We start from the raw sequence: 26,843 nt of genomic DNA on the forward strand, positions 1-26,843 counted from the left end.
TTTTTTTTTGTATTATAAAAAAAAAATAATCTATTTCTATGAGAAAAGAGGCGTCTGTATATTTGGGGATCTTTTCCGTTTCAAGCATTAAGAACACTTTTAATAAACTTTTTTTTTTTTTTTTTTTTTTGGAGAATGGTTAAAAGCCTTTTGGGGGCAGTAGTTGGCTTTCGATTTTTTTTTTTTTAATTTATTTTTTGGTTTAGATGATTTTAGATGTGCTTTCCTGGATGGGGGTGTGTGGGGGGGTGGGGGGGTGGGGTTGTTGTGTGTTGGGGGGTTTCTATTATTTTGGGGGTTTTTTGGTGGTTGGGTGGCGGTGTTAACAGCTGTGTGTGTGTGTGTGTGCTTTTTTTTTTTTTTTTTTTGGTCCTCCCTCCACTGCTGCTCCCTCCAGGGTCTGTGCTTGGAGGTGGGGGATGCCAGGTTTCTGGGGCTCTCAGGGTGACTCAGCGCCCCTGAGTGCTGGGGAGGAGTGACCCGGAACCCTGCTTGGGAAGAGGTCGGCTTGTCCCGAGTGCCAGGCTTGAGTTTAGAGGGAGGGACCTGTACGTCTGTGACCTCTGTAGGGTCCGGTGTTTGGGGGATCCGGCTAGCAGGCCACATTATGTAGGAAGAGGGCGTATGGGTCTTGGTCTTGCTGAGCCCAAGTTGGAGCAGATTCTTTTTGGTAAGTGTAGTTGGGCGGGCTGTTTAAAAAAGACTGTGTGTGTATATATTTATTTTAAGAGGAGCCTGGGTGTGTGGGCGAGCTTGTGTTTGTGTGTCCCTGGCCTGCCTGAGGGGAGAAGCTGGGCCAGGTGGAGGGAGGTGTGGGGGGAGAAGGGTTCCTACATTTCTATTTTCCCTTTCCTCGGGTTGGGAGGTTCACCCCTTGCCTTCTTTGCCCAGGTGTGGACGCAGGGTCCAGGCCTCACCTGCTTGCTCATAGTGGCCGAGCCTGGTTGGAACCTGGGACCCCGCTGTCTCTGATTCCCTGGGACAGAAGGGACCCCCTTGGCAAGGCTTCTGCTTCCCTGTCCCCTGATTCCCCCCTGCCCCTCTGCACTGCACCCCCACGGCCATTCCGGCCCTGGACAGCATTCCTGAGAGCTGAGGATGGACACGGAGGGGTTAGTGTGGATACACGTTCGGTGTCCCGCGGTGCCTGGCACACAGGAGGTATTATATAAGCGTTTGCTCTTGTTATTATTTTTTGCTGGGAGGTTCCTGGCATTTGGCAACCGGTCTTCAGTGCAGCGAGAATGTGGCGAGCGCCTGCCAGAGGTCGGGTGTCCAGTAAATCTTGGACCTAACCCATCTCATGTAAGCCTCCCAACAACCTTTGCACAGGTGGGTACTATTATGAGGGCTGTTTTCAGAGCCATGGAGCAGCCTTTTGTCACTTCCCTAAAGGTACGAAGTTGGTTTGGGGTCCCCCTGGCCTAGGAATTCAGGGGTGGGGTCAAATGGGAGCTTCACAAGATTGGTTTGCCAAGGGCCCAGGGCAGCCTGGGATCTTGGGAGCAGCTGCTGGTGTGGTGGTTTTAGAAGAGGAAATGCTTCTTCCCTTCCATGTCCCTCTGGGGGCCTGGATATACTTTCTATGTGGGAGCCCCAGGTATGGGGGAGAGAGACTAAGCCCCCCCCCCCCCCCCCCCCCCCCCCCCCCCCCCCCCCCCGCCATCATGGAGCTGAGGGTCAAGGCAAACTCCACCTACCCCCTCCCAGCCCCCGATGGGCTGTACCGGGCACTGGGCCCAGATAATCTCACTTTGGTCCTGGGCCTCTGTTGTTCCCTCCCACCCCCCAGCGGGTCTCCTCTCTGTCCTGGGTGGTCGGATGACTGGTTGGGTCCCTGGAGCTGTGAAGTCAGTCCAGTACCAGTGATAGCACATTGGCTCAACAGCCTTTAGGATCCACCTGCTGAAGGGCCCAGGCTGGGAGTCCGACTCCAGGGAAGGAGGTGGCTCAGTCTTTCTGGGGCTGGAGAGGTCATGGTCTGGGAATGAATCTTCTCAACAACTGCTCCCCTCTTTGTCACTGAGGATTGGCTGGTAGCTGCTGCTATACCCAGAGGAGGTGAGAGGGGAGCAGCCTAGCCACACAGAGAACCCCAAGCTCCCTTTTCCTGAGCACTGTCCAGCGTTGAGTACAGCCATTTACACACTCACATCTAGATTTAATCTACAGAAAGCACACCAGGGAAGGTGTTATACCTATTTTATTTTAAAAGATTTTATTTTTTTATTTGACAGTGAGAAAGTGAGGGCAGGAGCAGGGGGAGAGGGAAGGAGAAGCAGACTCCACACTGAGCAGGGAGCCCAATGCGGGGCTCAATCCCAGGACTGAGAGATCATGACCTGAGCCGAAGGCAGATGCTTCAACAACTGAGCCACCCAGGCGCCCCTCATACCCATTTTATAAAAGTAAACCGCAGCCCACAAAAATGGGGTTAGTTTTCAAGGCATGGAGTGAAGCCAGGGACAAAGTTAGGTCTGACATCCCTCCCCGCCCCCCCCCCCCCCCCCCCCCCCGCCCTGCCAAGTCTCTGAGGAGAGCTTGTGGTTGAAAGCCTGTTTTGTGACCCTGGCCCCTGGCCCCCAATCCTGGGCTCTGCCTGGATGACTCCTTGCCTGGCCCCAAGTTCAGGTACTCCAAATGCCAGAGTTAAGTGACTTGCACAGTTTCCCAATTTGGAAGCAAAAGAAAGGGGATTTGGCCCTGAGACCAATCTGAAGAAGGTTGGGAAAAAGTTAACAGGTTGAGGGCTCTGCTGGTGGTCTGGGTGGCCCGGTGCGGGAGCACTGTGGACAGAGCTGTGTCCAGAGGACTGGGAGATGTCATAGGTGGGAGAACAGCCACCCCATGGATCACTAGTCTAGGAGTGCTAAAGGCTTGCAGGAGGTGAGAGGAGGCCATTCGTAATCGGGAATCAGGAAAGTAGGCTGGGGAGGGGGCACTGGGGCCAGAGAGAGCCTAGAGAAGTAGTAACAACAGTGCGTGTGAGTTCAGTGCTCATGATGGGCAAAGCGCCACTCCAAGGCCTTGGCTCAGATGGACTTGCTGGATCCTTCTGCCCAAGAAGGCTGGTCATGTTAACCACAGACCCATTTAGTGGGGTTGACCACTGAGGCTAGCTGTGAACCCCAACCAGTGTTTGCTTAGGACAGGAGAGTTGACAAAACACATTCATACCTCATAATCTTAGGCGGTTGTCCCACGGCCTGATGATTTCACCAAGGAGAAAAGCAGGCTCCAAAGTGAAAGCTGGAGACACTGCCTGTTGAAGCAGCCCATCCACTTCTTGGAGGCTGCGGCTTCAGTTATGGGCATCTTCCTGCCAAGCGGACAGGCTCAGAGTGGGGCGAGGGACCTGTCCAAGGTGGCACCACTAACCTGTCCGTGGTGGGAATTGGGGTAAGGAAGAGAAGGGAGACTTCGCCATGGAAACACCTAAAGAAGGTGTCCTCCTCCCCCACAGTCCCTGGGACTGTTTTGTCCTTGTGTCTGAGACGTTGATTTGTCCAGTTACTTTTTTTCCATTTATTTGACAAGCATTTAGTGAGCACCTGCAGGGTGCCAGGCCCTATGCTGGGTGCTGGGGACATGGTGATGAAGACAGAGGTGACAATTTATGGGGAGAGGTAGACACTAAGTGTCCAGTAACTAGAAGAGGGTAATGACAGGTGGCGTCAAGGGCTCTGAAGGAGGGAAAGTGGGGCAGGGAGGGACTGAGAGGTCCAGGAAGGCCCCTCCTAGGAGGTGGCATCTGAGCAGACACCGGAGCCAGGTGTGGAGTGAGGGGGACGGGCCCTGGTTTATTGGGCATGTGCACACTATGCTGGCTGTTACCATGTTTTGTATGGCCTCTCTTCTTATAGTAACCCAATGACTTGAGTGCTGTTTATCATCCCACTTCCCCAGTTGGGGAAACTGAGGCACAGGCGAAGTCACTGCCCCAACACCTGATGAGTGACTTGTGTGAGATTCAAATTCATAACTTGAATTCACATCTGAGAAGCCTTCTCTTCCTGTCTCTGCCTATGGCCCCACTTTTCTCATTTGCTCTGTTTTCCTGTCATGTCCCTCTTCCCCATCCTTTGCTGGCCTGGCTGACCTTCTGGGTGACCCCTGAGGGAGTCCCAGCAGCTCCAGTTATCCCTTTGGCTGCTCCTCCTTGGAGGTTTTCAACCTTGTATTGGCTGTGACCATATGCAGGGGAGACTGGGGGATGCTGGAGAGACTGGAGCTTCTGGGGCCCCTGCCTGTCAGTTTGAGCCACTCCTGGGTGTCCTTGAGGCCAAGAGGTAGGAGTCCCATTTTCCAGAGTGGGGACCTGAGGCTCTGGGAGGGAACATTATTTCCCCAGAAAACAGAATAGATATTAGAATCCATGCCTGTGTGAGCCCTGTTTAGCTATCTTGTCTGCTTGTCAACTGCATTCTATGGGGGGCAGATGGGAAAACCTCAATTTTACAGGCTTTGACGAGTGGGTAAGATGCTCGGGCCAAGAAAAAAATTTTTTTTTTTAAAAAGCTCCGAACTTTGTCCCTTACTTGCCAAATGACTTTGGGCAAGATACCTAACCTCTTTGGGCCCGGATGTATATTCACGCATTCAGGTATTCAGTCGGTATCAAGCAAGCACTTATTGTGGGCCTGGGCCGGTCCCTGGGCTCCTGGAGTTGATACTCTAGCATGGGAGAAAGAAGAAAATGAAGGGGGACAGTGGTCGAGGGTGACAAGGGGAGGGTGTTCCGAGAGTGTTCCAGGCAGAAGGAGCAGCAAGTGCAAAGACCCTGAGGCAGGACGGATCTCAGTGTGTCAGGGGAAGAGCGGGGAGCTGGCATGGCTAGAGGGGAGGCAGCCAGGTGTGACATGGACAGAGGACAACAGGGATGGCAGGATCCTCCCTGAAGAGTGTGGAGGCCACGGTGAGGTCGAGGGAGGTGGTTTTGAGGAGGAATGAGTGGGTGTCCCTGGCACCTGGAAAGCCCTTGACAAGTTTGTTGATGGGATGGAACAGGCCCCTCGGCCTCAGGAGGAGGCAAAGAGCAGTGGGTGAAGGGCACAGGGAGGCCGCCTGCCCGGGCCCAGGAGATCTCGTGGGTGAGGAGCCTCTGACCTAGGGCCTGGAGCCACAGAGAACTAACTGTTCACCAGGCAGGAATGAGGGGAAGAGCATGCCAGGAGGGGGTACTGGAGGAGCAAAGGCTGGGAGCCAAGAGGAGGAGAGTTCCTTGGGAAGCTGTGACTGCAGAGGAGAGGGCACCGGTGCTGGAGAATAGGGAGAAGAAGGCCAGGCTGGAGAGGGAATTGGGGCCCAGCCTCCCTGAGGCCTCTGGGGTGAAGAGGGTTGTGGGGTAGGCAGGAGGCCGGACCCCAGGAGAGGCGTTTTCTTTTTATTTGACTTCCCAAGCAATGCATGATCCTGGTGAGAAGGTTGGAAAATGCAGAGCATAAATAAAAGAAGGAAATAGAAAGCACCCATAATCCCACTGCCCGGAAATAAACCCCATTAATGCTTGCTCTGTGGCCTGGGACAAAGCCACTTCACCTGTCTGTGCCTCAATTTCTGTGCTCACAAAATGGAATAATAAGAGTACCTGTCTCATAAGGTGGTGAGGATCGCATGCGTCAATCCATGCAACGTGTTTAGAGCAGTGCAGCACACCGTAAGTATCCGCGATCATCATTATTATTAACAACATCATTACCATTTTGGTGGGTGAAGAGCTCCGGCGCTGGGATTGGGCTGCCTGCATTCTCGTTCTGAAACCCCCATTTCCTGGGCTGCGTGATTTGGGGGCCAGTGACTACATCTTGGTGTCCCTCCGTTCCCTCCCACCATCTGTACTAAGAAGATAATGATGTTCCTCATGGTGTTTTGTAAGGATTTGACAGGTAAATTCGCGCAGGGTGATTGTAGAGCGAGGTCTGTATGCAGTTCTTCCCTTCCAGAATTTTCCCTTCATGTAGCTCTAACATTACTTTGGCTCCCCTCCTTCTTCCTTAGCAATGGGACAAGTTGTTGGGAGCAAGTGCCCTCCTAAGAGACTACATTTCCCAGATTCTCTTGCAGCTAGGGGTGACTAATGAATATAAATAGAAGCTGTAGGTGCGGTTTCCAAGAAAGCTCTTTAGAGGGGGCTGATTCAGCTAATGAGGTACATTTCCTTTTGACTCCTTCCTCTGTACCCTCTCCCCCCACCTCTGCAACTTCTTCCTACTGAATGCCTGGAACCCAGATATGATGGCTGGAGCTTCAGGGGCCATCTTGAAGCACATGGCAAGCATTAAAGCATGGAAGCCACCTCCTGAGGGTGATGAAACCGGAAGATAAAAGGCACTTGGGTTCCCGATGGTAGTGCAACAGCCACACCGCTCTTTGCCTGCCTTGCTTTGGACTTGTTTATGTGTTATAAAAAATAAAAATAAAAAAAAAATCTTATAAAGGTCTCTGTCATTCTGGCCTCCTGTTGCTAGCTGCTGAAGCTACTTCTGATACATTTGCCCAAGTGGAATCAATCTGTGTGGGACGGACAGACTCTCTTCTGCTAACCCCAACAGGGTCAAATCCTGGCCCTGCACCCTCCATATGCAAACCACCAGGGAAGTCCACAGTCTGGGAATGGAGAGGGTCAGTCTCTGCTGCGGAGCTCACAGAGCATGTGGCAGCTGTGCTGGGACCCGACACCCCACACCACCCTGAATAACCCCTCTGCCTCATGCTGCCACTGCCACCACCTGCTCCACGGAGCCCTTGGCCTGCCAGGCCTGGGAGGCACCTTTGCTAGCCTGCCTGGGGCCAGCACAGCTGGGATCTCTGTGGGGTGAGTCTGTAGGCCAGGGAGCCAGGCTGGGTGAGCTTTTATTTTTATAGCTGTCACCAGATCCCTGCCTCACAGGCCCTAGCCCTGGAGCCCTGGAGAGGACGGAGGAGGTCAGGGAGGAGGAAGGATCTTCAGGGAAACTGGTGGGTGGGGATCAGAAGGCGCCGGAGGAGAGAACACTAGGGCAGGAGTCGGGGCTGCCAGGACTGTCTCATTCCAGCCACGCCTTGGTCCTCATGCTAAATGGGGGTGGGCATCGAGCTTGCTTTGCTGATGCTCCTGGGGGCTGGTGAGGGACATACGGATCATGGGGACCCTTTCCTTCCTTTAGTCTTGAAATTCAGGTGTGAAACATTAGCCAGTCACCCCTTTCAAGTCTGAAGATATGATTGCCACCAGTCCTTGCAAAGCCTGCAATGCAGTTTTATTTCCCTCCTTCATCTCAGCTCCCCACATCCATTCCACCCACTTCTCATAAGCTCCCCACATCCATTCCACCCACTTCTCATAAGCCCCACCTCACTGTGGTTGGTATCTGTCCTTATATATGTGCATCTGACCGTTTTATGTCTTTTCAGTGAAATATGCACAGACAGGAAAGTGCACACGACGTAAGCATACAGCTTGGTGGGTTTTCCCTGCATAGACCCGTGAATGGAACCAGCACCCAGATCAAGAAACAGACCATTCCGGCACCCCAGAAACCCCTTTCCCTCTTCTAGGTACAGCCACTCCCATCACCACCTAAGTGGAGAAAGGAGAAATCATTATCCCAATTTCTAAGACCAAATACTAGTTTTTTGCTTGTTTCCTTTTTTTATAGAGGGACAGAGGGAGGGACAGAGAGAGAATCTTCAGCACGCTCCACACCCAGCACAGAGCCGGACTCGAGGCTTGATCTCACAACCCTGAGATTCTGACCTGAGCTGAAATCAAAAGTTGGACGCTTAACTGACTGAGCCACCCAGGCGCCCCTAGTCTTGTCTATTCCATACTTCATATAAATGGAATCACAGGACATTCATTTGTGTCTGATTTCTTTTACTCAGTTTGGTAACTGTAACATTCCTCCAACTTGCATGTATCAAGATTTATTCCTTTTTTTTTTTTTTTTAACTGAATAGAATCCCACTGTATGGATATACCACAATATATCTACCCGTTTTATGACTGAGAGACATTTAGGTTGTTTCTAGTTTTTAGCTCTTTAGAATTGGCCTGTGATGAACATTCTAGACTCCATGTCTTTCGGAGAGCCTAGGTACACATTTTAGTTGGGCATATACCTAGGAGTGCTTGCTGAGTCACAGGAAATGCTGAGAGGACATGTTTTAATTCCTGTTAATGGTATTCAACCCTAGATCTTATTCCATTTCTTACTTTTTTTCTATTTAAAATTTTTTTCTTAGCCAGTTTAGGCTGCTATAACAGACTGCCATAAGCTGGGTGGCTAAAAAACAACAGAATTTTCTCTCTCACAGTTCTGAATACTGAGAAGTCCAGGATCAATTAGTGGCAGATTTGGTGTCTGGTGAGGAGCTGCGTTTGGATTCCTAGATACTATGTCCTCACATGGTGGAAGGGGTGAGGGAGTTCTCTGGGGTCCCTTTTATAAGGGCACTAATCCGTTCATGAAATAACCCTTGTGTGGGGTTATTTCAGCATATGAGTTTGGAGGACACAAACATTCAGTCTCTAGCACTTTCTGTTTTGAAAAAGATGTCACATGTATAGAAATGTTACAGCAGTCCAAAGAACACTTTCCTCCCCTGAATTATTTAAGAATAGGGGCGCCAGGGTGGCTTAGTCAGTTACATATCTGACTCTTGATTTCGGCTCAGGTCATGATCTCAGGGTTGTGAGATCATGGCCTGCTTTGGGCTTCATGCTCAGCGAGGAGTCTGCTTGGGATTCTCTCTCTCCCTCTGCCCTTCCCCACCACCTCTTCCTCTCTTTAAAAAAAAAAAATTGCTGACCTGCTGCCTTATCACCCCCTAATACGTTGATATCCATTTCCTACAAACAAGGCCATTTTCTATATAACCACAATATAACCATCAAAATCAGGAAATTAACACGGCGCATTACTGCCGTCTCCTTAGACCCATTCAGCTCTTGCCAACCTGAAGGATCCAGTTCACATGATGCATTTAGTTGCCATCTCTCTCTCTCTCTCTCTCTCTCTCTCTCTTTCTTTCTGATTTTATTTATTTATTCATGAGAGACGGAGAGAGGCAGAGACATAGGCAGAGGAAGAAGCAGGTTCCTTGAGGGGAACCCGATGCAGGACTTGATCCCAGAACCCCAGGAATATGACTGGAGCCAAGGGCAGATGCTCAACCCCTGAGCCACCCAGGTGTCCCAAGTTGCTGTGTCTCTTTAGTCTCCTTTGGTCTAGAATAGCTCTTTGGTCTTTCCTGGCTATTCATGACCTTGACATTTTTGAGGATGACAGGCCATCTATTTTGTGGTGTGTCCCTCACTTTAGGTTTGTCTGCTGTTTCCTGGTGATCAGACTCAGGTTATGCATCCTTGGCAGGTAAATCACAGACCTGATGCTATGTTCTGTTTGTCCCCTTTTCAGTGGTGTTCACTCTTCCCCTCCCAGTGTTATGGAAATATAATTGACATATAACATCATATAAGTTTAAGGTATACAAAATAATGATTCAATAGATATATATACAGTGAAATGATCACCACAATAAGTTTTGTTTACATCCACCACCTCACATGGTTATAGTTTTTCCTCTTGCAATGAGAATGATGGTGTTCATAAAAAATTTTTTTTAATATATATATATTTTTTTGGTGTTCACTTTGATTACATGATTGAAGAGATCTCCCAGGCTTCACATCTGTAAAGTTACTTTATCCTCCTTTGCAATAATATATAAGGGGAGGCTGGGAACCCCTTCTAGCTGGCTTTTGTGCCCTTCCGACATGTCGCCCTCATTCTCTGAGTACTTCCTTACTTTCTGACATGTGATGCTCCAGCTTATGTGGTGCTTTCCCTGCCTCAGCCCTGGAATCAGCCATTTCTCCAAGGAGCCCTGGCTCCTCTCCGTGAGGAATGGTCTCAGCACAAAATCTGCTCATTGCTTCTGGAATGCCACTGCTCCCGGACCCTCCCTAAGGCTGTATGTATGTATGTACACGGACATATACTTATATCTGTGTCATTTCTGTATCTGATTATCTGTCTTTTGTCTTCTATGCATCATCTATTTAGAAAACTATGAGTTTTCATGGATAATTCTGCTTCCAATCCAGCACCACAGAGTTTATTCTGATTTTCTCTTTCTGTGTTTGGAACTATCTTCCCCCAAAGTGACAAGAATATTCACTTTCCTTATTCTTAATGTATATACTTATCTCATCAATCCTCCTAACCAATTTCCTTTTTCTACACCATACTTCCTGCTCTGCCCACCCCTTCCCAACCCAGTTCAATGCCCTACTCATCCTGCTCTGGCCCCCAGACTGTGCCATGTTTCTTGTGGATGATCTCAGTTCAACGACTGCATGGAATTTATACATTTTTATTTTAATTTTTTATTTAATTTGAATATATAATACCTACTCCTTGTCTGAAATTCAAAAGGTATGAGAGGGTTTATAGTGCAAAGTTGGTCTTCCTCCCCAGTGGCCCTCACTCACATTCCCCTTCTCTTCCCAAGAGTTTTTCTTGTTTCAGGTGGTCTATGACAGCATGTAGGCACAGGCACACACATGATATTCACACACATCACACATTGTAGCACTGTCCATACTGGTCTCTACTACATTGTTGAATATATCTTGGAGGTTGTTCATATTGGTACTATAGAGCTGCCTCATTCTTTTTGTTTTTATTTTATTTTTAAATTTTTTACTTCATTTTAATTTCATTTAAAGATTTATTTATTTATTTGAAAGACAGCAAGCACGAGAGCTGGGGGGAGGGGCAGAGGGAGAGGGAGAGAGAAACTCAGCTATACTCCCCAGAGTGCAGAGCCCAACATGGGGCTTGATGTCACAGTGCTGAGATCATGACCTGAGCTGAAACAAGAGTGAGATGTTTAACCGGCTGAGTCACCCTGGTGCCCCTACTTTATTCTTTTTAATGATCACACAATATTCCATTGCATGGAGGTACCATAATTACCTAACTAGTCTTCTTTTGATGGATATTGAGACTGCTTGCAACCTTTTTCCAGCTCACACAATGGTACATTGGACAACTGTATCAAATAGGTTACATTTTGCAGGAAGGCAATGTAGATTCCCAGAAGACTGTTTTAGAGATGACTTCATGTTGCCCTGTGTCCTCTAATTCACTGCTTTTTGTTCTGATTCATAATGTGCCTCTGTGTGTAGCTGCCACATTGTCATGAACTGTTCCCCTTGTGACAGACACTGATGTTGCCACATCACAACCCCTGAGATACTGAGATGGAGTTTGGGGAGAATGTGATGGAGGGATGAACTGATGCTGACTTTCCATGGTTCCTCTGCCAGTGTCACAGTTTCCCTTGTTGCCCTCTGCTCTGTCACCATCTCCCTGTCAGGCTCATGAGTCAGATGGGCAGGTGTTCACATCTCAGCTTTGTCACTTAGATGTTTGATCTAGAATAAGAGACCTCTCCCTTCTGGGCCTGTTTCCTCATCTGTGCAGTGGGTCTTGTCACATCCCTGCCAGTTGTATAGTGTGGGGTTTGGTGGAAAGGAAGCCCTTGATAAACAAAAGGGTCCCGTTACATTAGGGTCCCCAGGCTTTTGTGGCATAAGTTTATTTTTTATTATTTATTTATTTATTTATTTATTTATTTATTTATTTATTTATCTCATGTGGCATAAGTTTCTACCTCGGGGTTAGGTTCAGGGATAGAGTCTTGTTAAGTGAAGCGGGGGAGGGGAGCTGACCTGGAGAGGACCAGGGGTCCCCAGGGCTTGGATTGGGGTTCTTAGGCCCCAAGAAGAGTTAGAACCAGGCTTTTGACTCAGTAATATATGAAGGAGAAAGCTAATGTATATGGGAACTGGTATTTATTTCTTTATTATTCATTCGTGTTCCTCTTAACAGCTTGTGACTTTAGGCAAGTAACTTCACTTTTCTGGGCCTGTGTTCCCTCTTCTGCAACATGGGGATGGTGACAATAGAACCTCTCTCACAGGATGTGGGGAGATTAAATGAGATGATACATACACAGTGTTTGAATACTGCCTGGCACATAGTAAATGCTCAATAATATCAATTAGCATCATAATTCATTCTTTACTCCCAACCTATCATTTACGGAGAATCTGCTACATCCCAGGCTTTGTTGTCTCTCTCTACCTGGAGCTAGAACCATGTGGAACCTCAGAGTCTGTAAAGTCAGAGCCCAGAAAAGATGATAGGATTCCAGGGTGTAACCACCCCCCCACCCAGCAATCAGGCTGCAGGGGGTGGTTTAAGATTCCCCCACTCCCTGCATTTTTAGGCCAGGGATCCTAACGTCCCTCTAAGCCCCTCCGCTCAGCTCCCCAGAGGTTGGGACAGCCTCAAACCTTCTCCAGCAGTGCTGATCAGAACCCTTGCGGACTCAGAACAAAAACAGACTTGGGTAGCAAAACCCTTGTTGTACATGAAGGACTCTCCTTCTTAAGGTTCAGATGATGCTGAAGGTTCAAACTGCTTTTTCTTTTCTTTTTTTTTTTTCGCAGCCAGTTGGGCCCTGGGAAAAAGTTGGCAGCATAAGTTGACCAGAGGTGCACTGCTGTCTGCTGTCATTAGTTTGGTATGAACCAGGGCTTCTCAACCTCTGCAGCATTGGCATTTAGGATAGGATCATTCTTTTTTTTTTTTTCACAGTATATTGGGAGGATGGGGGAGGGCAGAGGAAGAAGGAGAGAGAGTCTCATGCAGACTCTGCACTCAGTGGGGCTCAATTTCATGACCCCGAGATCATTACTTAAGCTGAAACCAAGAGTCAGATGCCTGACTGACTGCACCACCCAGGCACCCAGGATAGGATCATTCTTTGTTGTGGGACACTTGTGCATTATAGTTTCCCTGCCTTTATGCACCAGATAACAGTCACACACACCCCACACCCCTAGTTTTGACAACCAAAAATGTCTCCAGACATTGTCAAGTGTCCCCTGTGGTGCAAAGTCACCCTGAGTTGAAAATCCCTGATGGGGAGGATCCAACAGCTGGGCAGAGCTGAGTGACTGGCCCTGTGACATTGGGGAAGCCCTGTGCACTCTCAGGGCCTCAGGTCCCCCTCAATTAGTGGGTCAGACTAAGCCAGCATCAGGGGGCCTCCAGCCTGGTCTGACTAGAATTCTGGCTCCCATGCATTCCTGTCTCTCTTTGCATCCTGGCTGCAAGTTCTAGGAGGCTGGGTGAGGATTGGGGCCCAGGAGACAGGTCTGGGTGGGGCCAGCCCTAGGTTTGTTCTTTACCCCATGCCTGGCCCTCCCTCCAAATGCAGGAGAGATAATAAGTATAAATTTGGGCCTTTGACTATGTCTCATTTAATTCTTGTAACAACTCTGTGAGGTGGGAGCTTTTATATTCCCCATTTTCCAGCAGTGGGACAAATCACAGTTGCTTGCCACTTGACTGGGCACACAAGAATACAGCATCACTTCCACGATGTCCATGTAAAGATGCATGACCTGAATCTAGCGAGGAGGAAACCTCAGGCAAATCCAAAGTGAAGGGCATACTGCAAAGAGGCTGGCCTGTGATTCTCAAAAGTATCAAGGAAAGAAAAGTCAACGAAAGACTGAGGAGCTGTTGAAAGAGCCTAATACGAGAGGAAGTGCAGTGTGGTCCTGGACCAGAAAGAAATCATAAAGACCTTTTTGGGGACAATTAGGGAATATTGAAAGTGGCATGTGGGTTTGATGGTGGTGTTGTATCGATGATAAGCGTCCTGGGTTTGCGTGCTGCGTGCATGTCGTGGGGGAGAGTTGTCAGGAGACACATGCTGGAGGGTTTGGGCATCAAAGGACATCACATCTACAACTGACTCTCAATAATTCAGGACAAGAGAGAAATATAAATAGAAGGGAAATGATGAAGTGGGACAGAATGTAAATAATCTGGGCAAAGGACATCCCGGAGTTCCTTATAACTCCCAAAATTTTTCTGTAAGCTCAGAAGTTGTGCTACAGTCAGTTGAAAATCAGAAGAGCCAACCTCCAATAAACCCAAGAGGAACGAAGCTATATGTCCACAAAGAAGACCTGTATGCATGTTCACGGCAGTTTTATTTATAATAGCTCCAAGCTGGAAATGACCTAAATGTCTTTCAGCACGTGAGAAGATGAACAAATTGTAGTACGTCTATAAATGGAATACTACTCAGCAGTGCCACGGAGCTATGGATTCATGCACATGACGGGTAAATCGAGAATATTACGCTGAGGTAAAGAAGCCACACACAAAAGACCATGGACTGTGTCATTACTCTGATAGGAATTTCCAGGACAGGTCAGATGAATTAAAAGTCACAGCAGTGGCTCCTTCTGTGGGTGGAGGAGTTATTGCTTGGGAAGGGGCATGCAGGAGCTTTCTGGGCTGCTGCAAGTGTTGTCTTGACTTGGATGGTGGTGATATGGATTTATCCACATGTAAGTAAATATTCACTGAGATAAAAACTCACTGAGGTAGATTCCTTCTGTCCTTTACACAAGTGAAAGTCAAAATCAAAGTGAAAAAAAAAAAACAGATACACCTCAAATGCCAGGGAATGAGGTGGATGGGGAGGGGGAGTAGAGTTGAGGGGATAAATAAAACCAGGGATGGGGCTCGCATGGCAATGACAGCATGTCAGGAATTGAGGAGCTGGGTAACTCAGCCTTTCATACCTGAGGTTCAAAAGAAAAACTGAAAAGGACAAAAAAGGGCTCAGAGAGGGGGGATTACCTTGCCTAAGGTCACACAGCTGGTAGGTAGCGAAGGCAGGATTTGAACTCGGGTTTGGGTGACTCTGGGGTATGCTCCTTACCCAGTGCTCTGGCCTGGACTCCCTGGGCTGGACAGCCCTGTTTGGTTCCCAGAGGCTTCCTGGGGCCTGGTGGAGATGGGATGGCGAAACCAATGCCTGGTGGAGGCCGTTCTAGCCCAGAGCTTGAGACTCCAAGTGGGGTGAGGAGGCAGTGGGACAGAGGCCGGCTCCATCCCCAGAGCCTCATGCCCCAGTCCAGGGCAGCCCTGCCAACCTTGCCCGCCTCCTGTTGGCCTTTGCCTTCCTTCCTGGGCCAGTGTGTGGGCTCGAGCTCCACAGACTTGGGTGTGAATCTCAGCTCTTCCCCTATCTGGCTGTGTGAGCTGGGGTGAGCGGCTCTCCCCCACTGTGTGCCTCAGTTTCCTTCCACGGCCTGTCCATGACAGCACGTACCTAATAGCATTGGTGGCAATGTGCACAAAACTTGACATGATGCCTTCACATACTAAGTACCCAGAAAGGGTACCTGCTGTTGTTGTTAATTATTGCTACATAATAGCAATAGGGAAGTGGGGGAGCCCCTGTTGGCCTCAGGCTTCGCAAACACCTGCATGTTAAGACAGCTGGCATGGGATGGAAAGTTCTGGAGAAAGGAGCTTTCAGACTGCTTGGAGGTTACTTACAAAACTCTCTTACTTTCCATTCTGGGTTTTGAAAAAGTTCTTGGTGAGCTGAGGCAGGGCTGGGATGGGCATCCCGGGGGGTCTCACAGTGCTCAGTGCTCAGTGCTCAGAAGGGCGCTGCATGTGGTTTAATGCTGTGCTGTGGTGTCTTGAAATTCTTCATGATTTCAGGACCAGGGCCTTGGCATTTCATGTAGCCAGTCCTGGGCAGGAACGACTGTGGCATCTGGCGAGGTCGCTCAGCACTTTCACCTTCGTTGTGTCCTTGAATGTTCAGGAACATTCTTTAAAGTAGGTGTCCCCATCACTAACCTCACTGACCTTAGTTCTCTTATCTGGGAAGTGCGAAGAAGTGCTTTGTGCCAGGCCAGAGGGCAATGAAAGGAACCCAGACCTCCTTGTTCCCAGCTTCCATTGGTGGCTGAGAAATGATGAAACTTGGGGAAACAGGGACTTGGCGGGCTTAAATGTGTGCCCCTGGAGCACATAGTAGGTGCTCAGTAGGTACCAACTGCTCTTTGATCCCAGGCTGGCCTGTCTTTTTGCCTCTTGCACAATTAAATTTTGATTTAAAACGATGCTAGTAACACACACATCCATTTTCTTTCTTTCTTTCTTTCTTTCTTTCTTTCTTTCTTTCTTTCTTTCTTTCTTTCTTTCTTTCTTTTTTTTTAAGAGTATTTATTTAAGAGAGAGAGAGTAAGCACAAGCAGGGCAGGGGACAGAAGGAGAGGGAGAAACAGACTCTCTGCTGAGCAGGGAGCCTGATATACACACATCCATTTTCTTAAAACATGAAAACATCTCCAATGAGGCTACAGTGGGTCGTGGATCACACACCCTGGGACCTGCCCCTTCCTCGGGATTTTGTGATGTGACAGGACAAACTTGCAGGACTTGCCTAAGTGTTAATGCTGTCCTTTTTTTTCTTATACTTTTTATATTTTACTTATCATTTTATTATTATTTTTTTAAGATTTTATTTTATTTTTGAAGTAATCTCCAGCCCCAGCGTGGGGCTGGAACTCACAACCCTGAGATTTGGCACCCCTCTGTGATATTTTTTAAAATATAAACTTTTTATGGAAGCGTAAACTGGGTCCAGAGGAGCTGCTCCATTGTCAGCAACTCAGCCCAGCCCGTGCCCACTCAGGAAGCACGTCTTTTTGTGGCCTCACACTGCTCCCTGTTTTCTTTTTCCTTTCTTTTCTTTTCTTTCTTTCTTTCTTTTTTTTTTTTTTTGCTCCCTGTTTTCCAGTGCAAATCTCACTCCTTGTTTCTGAGTCTCTGTGCATCAGTCTCGTCTGCAAGCGGGCGTCACCATACCCCACGATGCCCACACACTTGGTGCCCAGGAAGTAAATGGTTGGTAAATGAGCTAATGGAAACGAGGGAAAATGGCAAACAGCAACATCCAGTTCTGCATAATTGAGGGGTCTGTCAAGGTGGGTTTGGGTCAGTTGGAGTTTCTTGTAAAAGCACAGACTATTTGGTACCAGCAGGAAGGAGCCCAGCATTTTCTGTGTGGATGTCACAGGGTCCTTAGGAGGGGCCTGTGGGATGGCTCTGGGGGGAGCGCTCCTCTGTGGCATCAGCTACCCTTCTGCCTCTGGTCTTTTTCTGCAGTCCCACAACTGGAAAGTGCAGCTTCGTTCTACAATGTTTTCAGTTCGTTCTCTGCTGTATCTGGGAGGCTCACCGAGCCTAACACACAGAGGACTCTCAAAGATGTGATCCAAGAGTGACTTCACTGAGCACCTACTGCGTGCAGGCACTGTGCTAAGCCCGGGAGTACTGCACAAAATAAGCAGCCCCAATCCCTGTCTCGTGTTCACCGTGGGGGATAGTATTGATCAGATGGGCAGTGCTGTAGAGAAAAGTGAAGAGGAAGGAGAGAAGTGGTGTGTGTGTGTGTGTGTGTGTGTGATGTTGCACTTAGAGGTTCAGGGAAGGCCTCGCTGAGAGAAGGGAATGTTGAAACAAAGACCTGAAAGAGGTAAGGCAGAGTGCCATAGGGATATCTGGTCCCTGAAAGAGGGACTGGCAAGTGTAAAGGTCCTGCGCTGGGACCATGCTTCTCTGTGCAGGGAGCAGCAGGGAGGCCAGTGTAAGTGAGGAGAGAGTGGGGGGCGGGGGCTGGAGGGTGGTGTGTGTGTATGTGGGTAGAGCGTAGGTGGGCTTCTGAGCAGAGGAGGCCTATGATTTGACCTCCTCTCAGGGTTAGGGGGTGGTGGCAGCCAGGGAGAGGAGGGAACACAGGGACGGACCTGGTGGCAAGTGCTGAGCCCAGGGCCTGGTGCAGAGTAGACACTCAGTAAACGTCGCGTTACTGTAGAGAATACATGGAGACTGTGAATGGGGTGACCCACTAAGCTTTAATGGGATCCTGGCAGGCTGGTTGATGGCTGAGGGGTCCCGTCTGCCACCCCTCCCACCACGAAGAGCTTGGTGCCCCTTGATGAGCTGGGGGCGGGGAAGGAGGACACCCCCCCCTACAGTGGGACAGGATCAGCAGGTGAGTGGGAGGAGGAGGCCAGGCCAGGGCTGGCAGGGAGCTGGGAACTGGCGGGGGGCCAGGGAGACAGTGTTCAGACTGGGAGGACAGGCTGGGGCTGGTCGTCCTGGGGAGAGAGGCAGGAGGCAGGACCTGGCCCTGCGTGGAGCTTCCCTGCTCCCTAGCACCTCTCCAGTACGGACTTCCCAGAAGCCCAATCCCTGTCTTGGTGGTTTCTGTTCTGGGGTTTCTATTCTGGTCCCTCTGAGCCTCTCACCCTCTCCCCACCCCCAGAGGTAGGACTCCAGTTGGATATCCTCACCATGTCCAGTGTGTCCCTGCTCACACCTACACCCCGGCCGCTTCTTACCTCCCACCTGGACCTTCTCTCCATCTCCCCCATCCCTGCAGCTTGCCAGTGCTCCTACTCTTTCCTTTCCCTTCTTACCAGGTTCAATCCAGCCCATTACTTTATCCTCAGAGGAGAGGGTCCTCAGGGAGGCTTCCCTGGATCCCCCACCTCTCCCCTCCATTCCTGTGCACAGCCAGGACCCCTGTTTGGGGGTTGACATGTGTGTGATTATCTGTCTGTGGCCAGTTTCTCCCAGAGGCAACAAGCTCCTGGGGCAGGAACAGGTCTGTCGTGTTGCTGCTCTGCTCCCTGTGCTTGGAACGGCACCTGGCACATAGTCGGATGGAGGATGAAGGATGGGTGGTTGGTGGTAGGACAGAGAAATGATGGACTTGGACAGGTAGGGGTGGGCTGGGTGATGGTGTGAGCAGGAAACAGGTGGAAGGGTAGGCAATGGCCAGCTGACAGGAGACTGGACCAAGGTGGGTGGAATGCAACAGAAAACTCCCGGCCTAAGCATTAAGAAACCTGGGTTCAAGTTCAGCCTTGCTGCCTATTAACACCAAGGCCCGTGGAGTCGTGGGCATGTGCTGTTGCTGCTCTTTGCCTCAGTTTCCCTATCTTTCGGTTTTTCTGTTTCGTTGTTGCTTTTATTTCACTGCATAAAACTCTTTCTGTCCCCCACCCCCAAATTTTTCTGGAGCTGCACCACATGAACAAAACAAAGGGAAGCAGCTGAGAGGGAGGGCAAGGCATCCCCTCCGGAGCCTGATGAGCCAGGAACAGAGCATGAAAACCTGGTCAGACAGTCCACAGCCCCTGGCTCTCAGAGTCCCTCTACTCCAGGGGTGGGGGAGTGCGGGTGTTTGCTAAAAATGCCGATTCCGGGGTCCCCACACCTAAGCTTCTGTTTTAAGTGCGTTGGAGAAGGCCCCGAAATCTGCAGTTTTAACAAGCTCCTCTCCAGGATTTTGAGCTCATTTCTGGGCAAGACTCACTGGCACCTTCCAGGATGACTAGATCCTACAGGTCTAGTGTGTGTGCGCGTGTGCATGTGTGTGCTGTGGGGGGTGGGGGCTGTTGAGACATTTTCTTTAAAAAAACAAAACAAAACAAAATAGACTAGAAACAACTGGATGTCCCTTGGTGGAGCTGATGAAGTACCTTGCTGCTGGTCCACTCCCTGGAGGGCCCAGCAGGCATAAGAAATAAGGAAGAAGGTCTTGATAAGGCAAGATCTCCAAGGTATGGGTAAGTGAAAAAGCAGGTGCAGAATAGTGCTTGTTGTTTTACCACTTGTGTTAAAACATTCATAAAAGAAGAGAAATCTGGATATGCATGGTCAGTTCTGGAATGACATACAAGAAATGGGTCAGGGTGGCCTCTGGGGAAGGACTTGGGGGACCAGGAGCAGGAAAAACACCCTTGGTTGTGTCTGAATCTTTTCCTGAGTCTGGGGTTGGAATTCTGACCCTAACTAGCTGTGTGCCTATGCCCTATGCCCCTATGCCCCTCTCTGAGGCTCAGTTTCCCCTCATGTAAATGTGCTGTAAAGCTGCTAGCCTGGGCCTTGCCAGCATGATCCTGCTCCAGCTTCCATTTCCCAGGACACTCCTGGTTGGGCCTCACCTTCTAGCAGCCCCACTGGGCCCAGGGAGGGTGGGTCCCCGGGGAGGGGGCGGCCCAGGTCCAGGGTGGGGCTGAGCTGGAAAAACCGGCAGGGTTGGAGCAGTTTGTGCAGGCACCATCTTCACTCCTCTGCCTGGAGGCTGCTTGGGGACACTCACCCCCACCTGCTGCCCCTGAGGGGCTGAGACCCGAAGAGCACCCCTGCCACCCCCAAGCTTCAGGCTGGAGACCAGGGGAAAGGGGACAATGACTGGCAGTGAGCCAGGGTCTGGGGGGACAAGGGGACAGAGAACCAGAGAGACACATACACAGACACAGAGACAGAGCTAGAAGTGGAAAGAGAGAGAGACAGGGAGGAGAGAAAGAGAGAAAAGAAAGAGAGACAGGGAGAGAGAGACAGTGAAAGAGCCAGGCAGACAGAGACAGAGGAAGAGAAAGACGTGCACACGTACACACACACATACATGCACACACGCACACGCAGGAGCCAGATTCAGGCTGAGAGAGGCAAATAAATCAGTGAGGAGGAAGGCGACCGTGGAGCTCTCTGGGTCTGGGTCCGGGTCCAGGTCCGGGTCTGGGTAGGGGTGGGGGTGCGGGTGGGGGTGCGGGTGGGGGCTGAGCTCCCTGGCCAGTGCATGGGGCTGGCCAAGGTGCCGGAGTGCCAGGGCGGCAGGGTGTGGGCCAGGGGCTCTGGGTGCTGAAGCCACATCCCCAGCACCCTGGGTTCCACCCTTCTGCAGGCCTGCCTAGTCCTAGGAAGCAGCTCTGGGCCCCTTCTCGGCCTTCCAGCCCTCCCTTGGGACCTTGTACCTGGAAGCTGCCTCCCCAGGGGGCCCTCTCAGAGCAGCCCTGGGAAGGCCTGAGGTGAAATCGGGCTAATTAGTGCTCAGAACTGAGATAATCGCTGTCTGGAATGTTCCCTAGGAGGTCCAGGTGGGGGCAGACAGCCAGGGGCCACAGGGTGCCTGGGATTGGCCCAGCTGGCCTCTGCCTGCTGGCTATAGAGCCCTCTATACTGGGAGGGAGGAGACCCAGGAGGCCCGGATCCTCAGGCTTTAGGACCTGTAGTTGATCAGGGGTCCCTCCACACCGTCCTATACAACAGATCCGCTGCACTCCGGTCTAATCACGTCCGCCACAGCTCCTGCCTGAAGCCTTCTGTGGCTCCCGTGGCCCTTAAACTATAATCCGAGCTCCTTACCCTGGCCTCACTTCCTCACCATCCACCTGCCCATCTGTTCATGCTCCTCCCGCATCACTGTGGCCGCCCCCCCCCCTTCCGCCCTCTTACCCTCAACACTCCACACTTGGCCCACCTCAGGACCTTTGCCTTCGCTGTATCCCCTTCTAGCCTCCTCTTCCTCCACCTCCTCCCAGAGCTCTCCCTACGCATCCTTCAGGCCTTTGCTCCAGGTTTCCTCACTGCGGAGGCCTCCTTCGTACTTTCCTGAGCAGTCCCCTGCATCTCTCCTTCCAACACTCAGCACTACACATTCTCTTAATGGTTTTCCTTATTTGATGGCTGCTTCCTCCATGCAAGTGTGGCTCCCTGAGGACAGGTGCCAGGTCTGCTTGGTCACCACTGTGTCCCATAGGACCTGACACACCACAGGTATTCCACGAGCAAGCCACACTGACCACCAAGAAGCAGTCTGGACATTTATTTTTTGCTGTGTGGATTCCTCCTAGAAAGGGACCCTCCTGACCCCTGGGTCTCCCTTCTCCATCCCTGTCCCTGCTCCAGCCCCAGCACCAGCCAGTCCTGCCTCTGAGTCTTCAGACTCCACGGGTGGCCCTAGCCATGGTGTTGTAATGAACCACTGGCCAGAATCTGGTCTTGATTATCTCTAGGCTGGGCATGGCCTGTCTGTCCTCACAGGGGCTGGGACCACAGGCCCCTGTATCAGGGGCCCAGGTATCCCATTGGGCCTCTTGCCTCTGGCCACAGATAACAGCACCGGGCCTGGTGGCCTCACCTCAGCTGCAGGCACCTGCAACCAGGGACACACTGAATGACCTCAGGCAAGTCCCTGCCTCTCTCTGGGTTATGGGGTCACACAGGGTGGTGTCTTGCCCCCTAGGAGAGAGTGAGCAACTCGGTAGAAATGGAGTCTGTGGCTGGGAGTCCATGCATGTAGTAATTACACTGACTTCTCAAGGAGGCTGAAATGAGAAAGTGGGGACACATGGCTGGATTCCCACCTGTTCCCAGCTAGGGGTTGTTCAGAGTGTGTGTGTGTGGGTCCCGCCCCAAGGTCCCACTGGATGCTGGAGATTTACAAGTGTCCTGGGCCCTTCGAGGTGGGACAGAAGGTACTGGCACGTGAGAGTGTGAACCATTTCTAGGGCACTGATCCCACCATGCTTCAGCTTCCTCATTGTGAAGCAGGGGGAAGAAGAGTTTCTGCTTCATGGGGATGTGCTTAAGTGAGAGCCTCTCTGTGAAGTGCTTGGAATAGCACCTGACTCGTGGGAAGTGATCAATAGGTGCCATTACTATCACCTCCTAGAGTCTTGCCTCACCCTGTCCCCACCTTGCTGTGCTTTCTTCCTCCACCACCATTCAAGCTGGGGTGATTCACCTGAGTGATTACAATAGCCTCCAAGTGATCTCTGCTCCTGGTCTCAGCCCTAAGTCTATTCTTTGCGTGCTGCCAGATGAAGCCTTAAAAAACGTAAGCTGGATCACCATCCTCTCTTGCTTAACAGTCTCCCATGACTCCTGCTGCCCTCAGAGTAAGCATTAGCCTCCTAATCATGATGGACGACCCATGTCTCTTAATCTCCTGGTTACTCTCACTCTCATTTACTCTGCTAGAGCTACCTTGGTTTCCTTTCAGTAAATCTGGCTCCTGCCTGCCTCAGGGCCTTTGCACATGCTGCTTCCACTACCAAAATGCTTTTCTTGCTGCTCCTTACCTAGGTAGTGCCCAGACCTTAGATCAGGGGGACCTCCTGGGGTGGGTACTGTGATGACCGACCTGGATATTCTTCTGCTGGACCCTGCACTCCTCTGTCAGCTGTCACGCAGTGTTGGCAGCTATGGGCTCCTAGCCAGAACTTCTTTCTGGAGCTGTCGCAGAAGAGGAGCTGCCCCACCTATGTGGTCCTCTTACCCCCAAAGAGGTGGACACAGTCACGACGGATTAAGTCAGAGGAACAAAGCTCAGCCCCCCTAAGTTCAAGGTGGGATCCTCTCTGCAGCACTGTTCATGCTCCAGAACCCCCCATGGGATTAGGCTGAAGCTTGACTTCATTTGAGACCACATCGTAGCTTTGCTCTCCCCGCATGTCCTGTTTCACTTTCTCTTTTTCTCCCCAAAGCATTTCTTAGTGAATCACTTGCATTCCAGTCTCTGTTTCGGGCTCTGCTTCTGGGCAACCAGGTCTCAGGGACACCTCTTCAGGGAAGCCTTCCTTGATCCCCCTTTCTGGTCTCATCTCCGTGGATCTCTCTTTGCAGCCCTCATTAAGGCCCATGTTTTTGTTGTTTTATTTTGCTTTTTACAGTTTCTCACATGTTTATTCAGTCGAGGTCTGTCCGCTAGAATGCAAGACAGAGATCATGTGGACTCAGTTCCCTGCTGCATCCCCGGTGCCTGCAACAGAGCCTGCCACCGAGTAGGTGCTCAATAAATACTGTCCGGCTGAGCGAGCGGCGGCGGGCAGCTGGAGGTTCGGGGGGCTGGGCACGCTCGCCCCAGGTCCTGCCCGTCGCCTCCCAGCCCAGCTCCTCACAGCCCCACGACGGGGCCAAGGCTCCCGCCATCTGGCTGTCGCACAGCCACCGCCAAGGCAGGAAAAGGCCCTCACGTGTCCTCTTAAGAATGAAGAAACTATTCCCAGAAGGCCCTTGGCAGACTTCCCCATCTCACTGGCCGCAGACGCATTCCAGACCGCGCCGCAGCCAATCCCTGCAAGGGGCGCCGGGGCCACGTGTGCCGAGAGCCAATCAGCGCTCGCCCCCGGGCGGTGGGCGGAGCTTGCCCTTGCCCGGGCCGGGGATGCACCTGGGGCCCCGGGGCAGGCGGCGAGCTGCGGGCCCTGGACCCGGGCGTCTCCGTGTGGACCCCCGGCTGGTGGTGTGCGAGGGGAGGCGGGTGCGCTGTGTCGAGCAAACGAGGTGGCCGAGGTGGCCCGACACCTTCCCTCAGTGGACGTGTCTGGAGAGGAGGAGGGAGGGCCCCGAGGGTGGGGGGGGGGGGCGGAGAGACATGGGGGAGATGCAGAGACAGAGGGAGCCGCACTTGGAGGGTTGGCCTGAGAGACACAGGGGAGAACAGGGGAGGTAAAGAGGGGGAAGCAGAGAGAGAGAGAGAGAGAGAGAGACTGCCTGGAAGGCTCTTGCCATCAGCAGCTGGAGTGGTGGGAGAGCCACGTCCCCGGCCCCTTCTCTTTGGCTTGGACGTCATGTGTCCAGCCTGAGCCTTGGGGTCCTCCTCTGTCGGGTGGGATAAATGACCCTCATTCACAGGACCGCCCTGAGGTGCCCCACGCACTGGCCAGCGGCCCCCTCTGGCCTGTAACCAGCCTGGAGTGCTGGGAGTTGTCACCCCAGGGGCACAGCAGGAAGGCAGGAGTGATCCGGGCCATGGTGGGGACCCAAAGCCCTGTCCTGTCTGGGCTCCACATAGCCCGGCCGGGCAGCGAGGGGAGGGAGGAGGGCATCCTGGCTGCCCTGCACCCCCAGGGGAATAATCATAACCATAAGGACCACCAGTGTTCTAAGTGCTCCCCAAGTGCCACCAACCCCATGAGGGGAAGCACGGCTTAATCCCATCGATCTTGTAATTCCCACTTTACAGATGAGGAAACAGCCCCAGAGAGCTGCAGTGACTTCCTAACAACAGAACCGGGCCCTGAAGTCAGACAGGCTGGGGTCTGAGTCCCTGCTCCACACCAGATAGGCTGGGTGCCCTGGGGAGTGACTCCCTCTCTCGGAGCCTTCCTTTTCACATTGTAAAATGGGAAAATAACAGTTTAAAGGTTGATATGAGGATTTTTATAAAGGATTTATTCATTTATTTGAGAGAGAGAGAGAATGTGCACAAGCAGGAGGAGGGGCGGAGGGAAAGGAAGAGAGAATCCTTCCGGCAGACTCCCTGCTGAGCACAGACTCCCTAAGATCATGACCCCGAGATCGTGACCTGAGCTGAAAGCAAGAGTCAGATGCTCCACTGACTGTGCCACCCATGTGCCCTGGCTGATGTAAGGATTAAATGAGATGTTGTACAGAAAGTGCTCAGCACAGGGCCAGGTACAGAGTCAGGGCTCAGTACTTGTTAAACAGTATGTTAGATAACAGTATTAGAGTAATTTAAAAATAATTCTTTTAGGGACACCTGGGTGGCTTAGCAGCTGAACGTCTGCCTTTGGCTCAGGACGTGACCCTGGAGTCCTGGGATCAAGTCCCACATGGAGCTCCATGCAGGGGAGCTTCTCCCTCTGCCTGTGTCTCTGCCTCACTCTCTCTGTGTCTCTCATGAATAAATAAATAAAATCTTAAATAAAAATAATTCCTTTAATTACTCCCCTTATTTCAGAGGAAGAGCTGAGGTTCAGAGGGGGAAGTGACTTGCCCAACATCACCAGCCAAGTGGAGGGCTGGATTTTAATTCAGTGGGTCTCAGGGCAGTGCTCACTCCCAGCCCTCCTGCCACCATGATGGTTGAGCCTTGGATGGCCTGTTTGGGACTCAATCCTTTTGGGTCAAGAAGGAGATGCCTGTGGCCTGGCCTGATATCCCTCCAGCCTGGCACCAGCCATGATCACCCACTGGGGGGATTGCAAAACCCCACTCCCTTTACTAGCCGATAAAGGGTGCCCATTGCAAAACACGGCGGAGAAATTATTAAGTGTTGTGTCATCCTGCGGCCAGGCCCTGGGTGCCCCTTTCCTGCCTAGAGGCCTGGGTGGGGCTGACTCCTCACTCTCTCCCTTTGCAGCCCTGACCTGGGAGAGGCTGGGGTGGCGGTCAACATGGGGATTTCGGGGAGTGGGCAGCAGACCCAGCCACTGAGTCCACCCATAGCGCCCCCAGTCTCAGGAAATGGCAGTTCCATCCTTTCAAGGTGCTCAGGTCTAGGCCTTGGGGTGACTTGTTTATGTCTTGCCCCACATCCAATAATTGATCAGGAAATCTTGTCAGCTCTACCTTTAAACTACATCCAGAATCCAACCAGGTTTCCCCCTTCCACTTCCACAAGGGATTCAAAGCCTTTCCCCTCTGGTCTCGATGCTCCTACCTTAACTCAGTCCATTTTCCATATGTAGCCAAAGGGATCTTGTGTGATCCAAGTGGATCCTGAGTCAGATTTTGTCTCCGCTTAGATCCCTCCAAGGCTCCCGTCTCAGAACACATGCTGAAGTCCTTTCAAGGGCCACAGGACCCTGCCTCATCTGGCCCCATTGCCTTTCTGACCTCATCTCCACCTTTCTCTCTCCCTTGCTCACTTGGCTCCAGCCACAATGGCCTCCTTGCTGTTCCCCTAACATGCCAGGTATGATTTAACCCCAGGGCCTTTGCACTTGCTGCTCCCTCTGCCTGGAATGCTCTTCCCCATTTCTTTCATGCAGCTGGCTTTTTCATTTTATTCAGATCATATCTCAATGTCACCACCTAGGGGAAGCCACCCTGTGGTCTGTGAAAGGCTGCGAAAGCCACCCCATGGCTACCTGTGAAAGGTTACCTCCACTGTCACCTTCAGCCCCTTCATTCTTCTTCCTGACTTGTCCTTGTTATACATTTGTTTGTTTGTTTAATGTCTGTCTTCTTCCTTAGATTGTCCTCTTCCTCAGGGCAGGGACTGTTGTCTGTTTTGTTCACCCATGCTCCCTTGGCACTCAGCCTGGGCCTGGCACCCAGTAGGTGCTCCACAGAGATTTGCTGCATCGGTGAATGGGTGGGCAGGAGGGGCCACATCAGCCTAGATCATGTCTCAGC

The sequence above is a fragment of the Canis lupus genome, chromosome 26 (genome assembly GCF_048164855.1).
Source record: "Canis lupus baileyi chromosome 26, mCanLup2.hap1, whole genome shotgun sequence".
NCBI classification, from domain to species: Eukaryota; Metazoa; Chordata; class Mammalia; order Carnivora; family Canidae; genus Canis; species Canis lupus.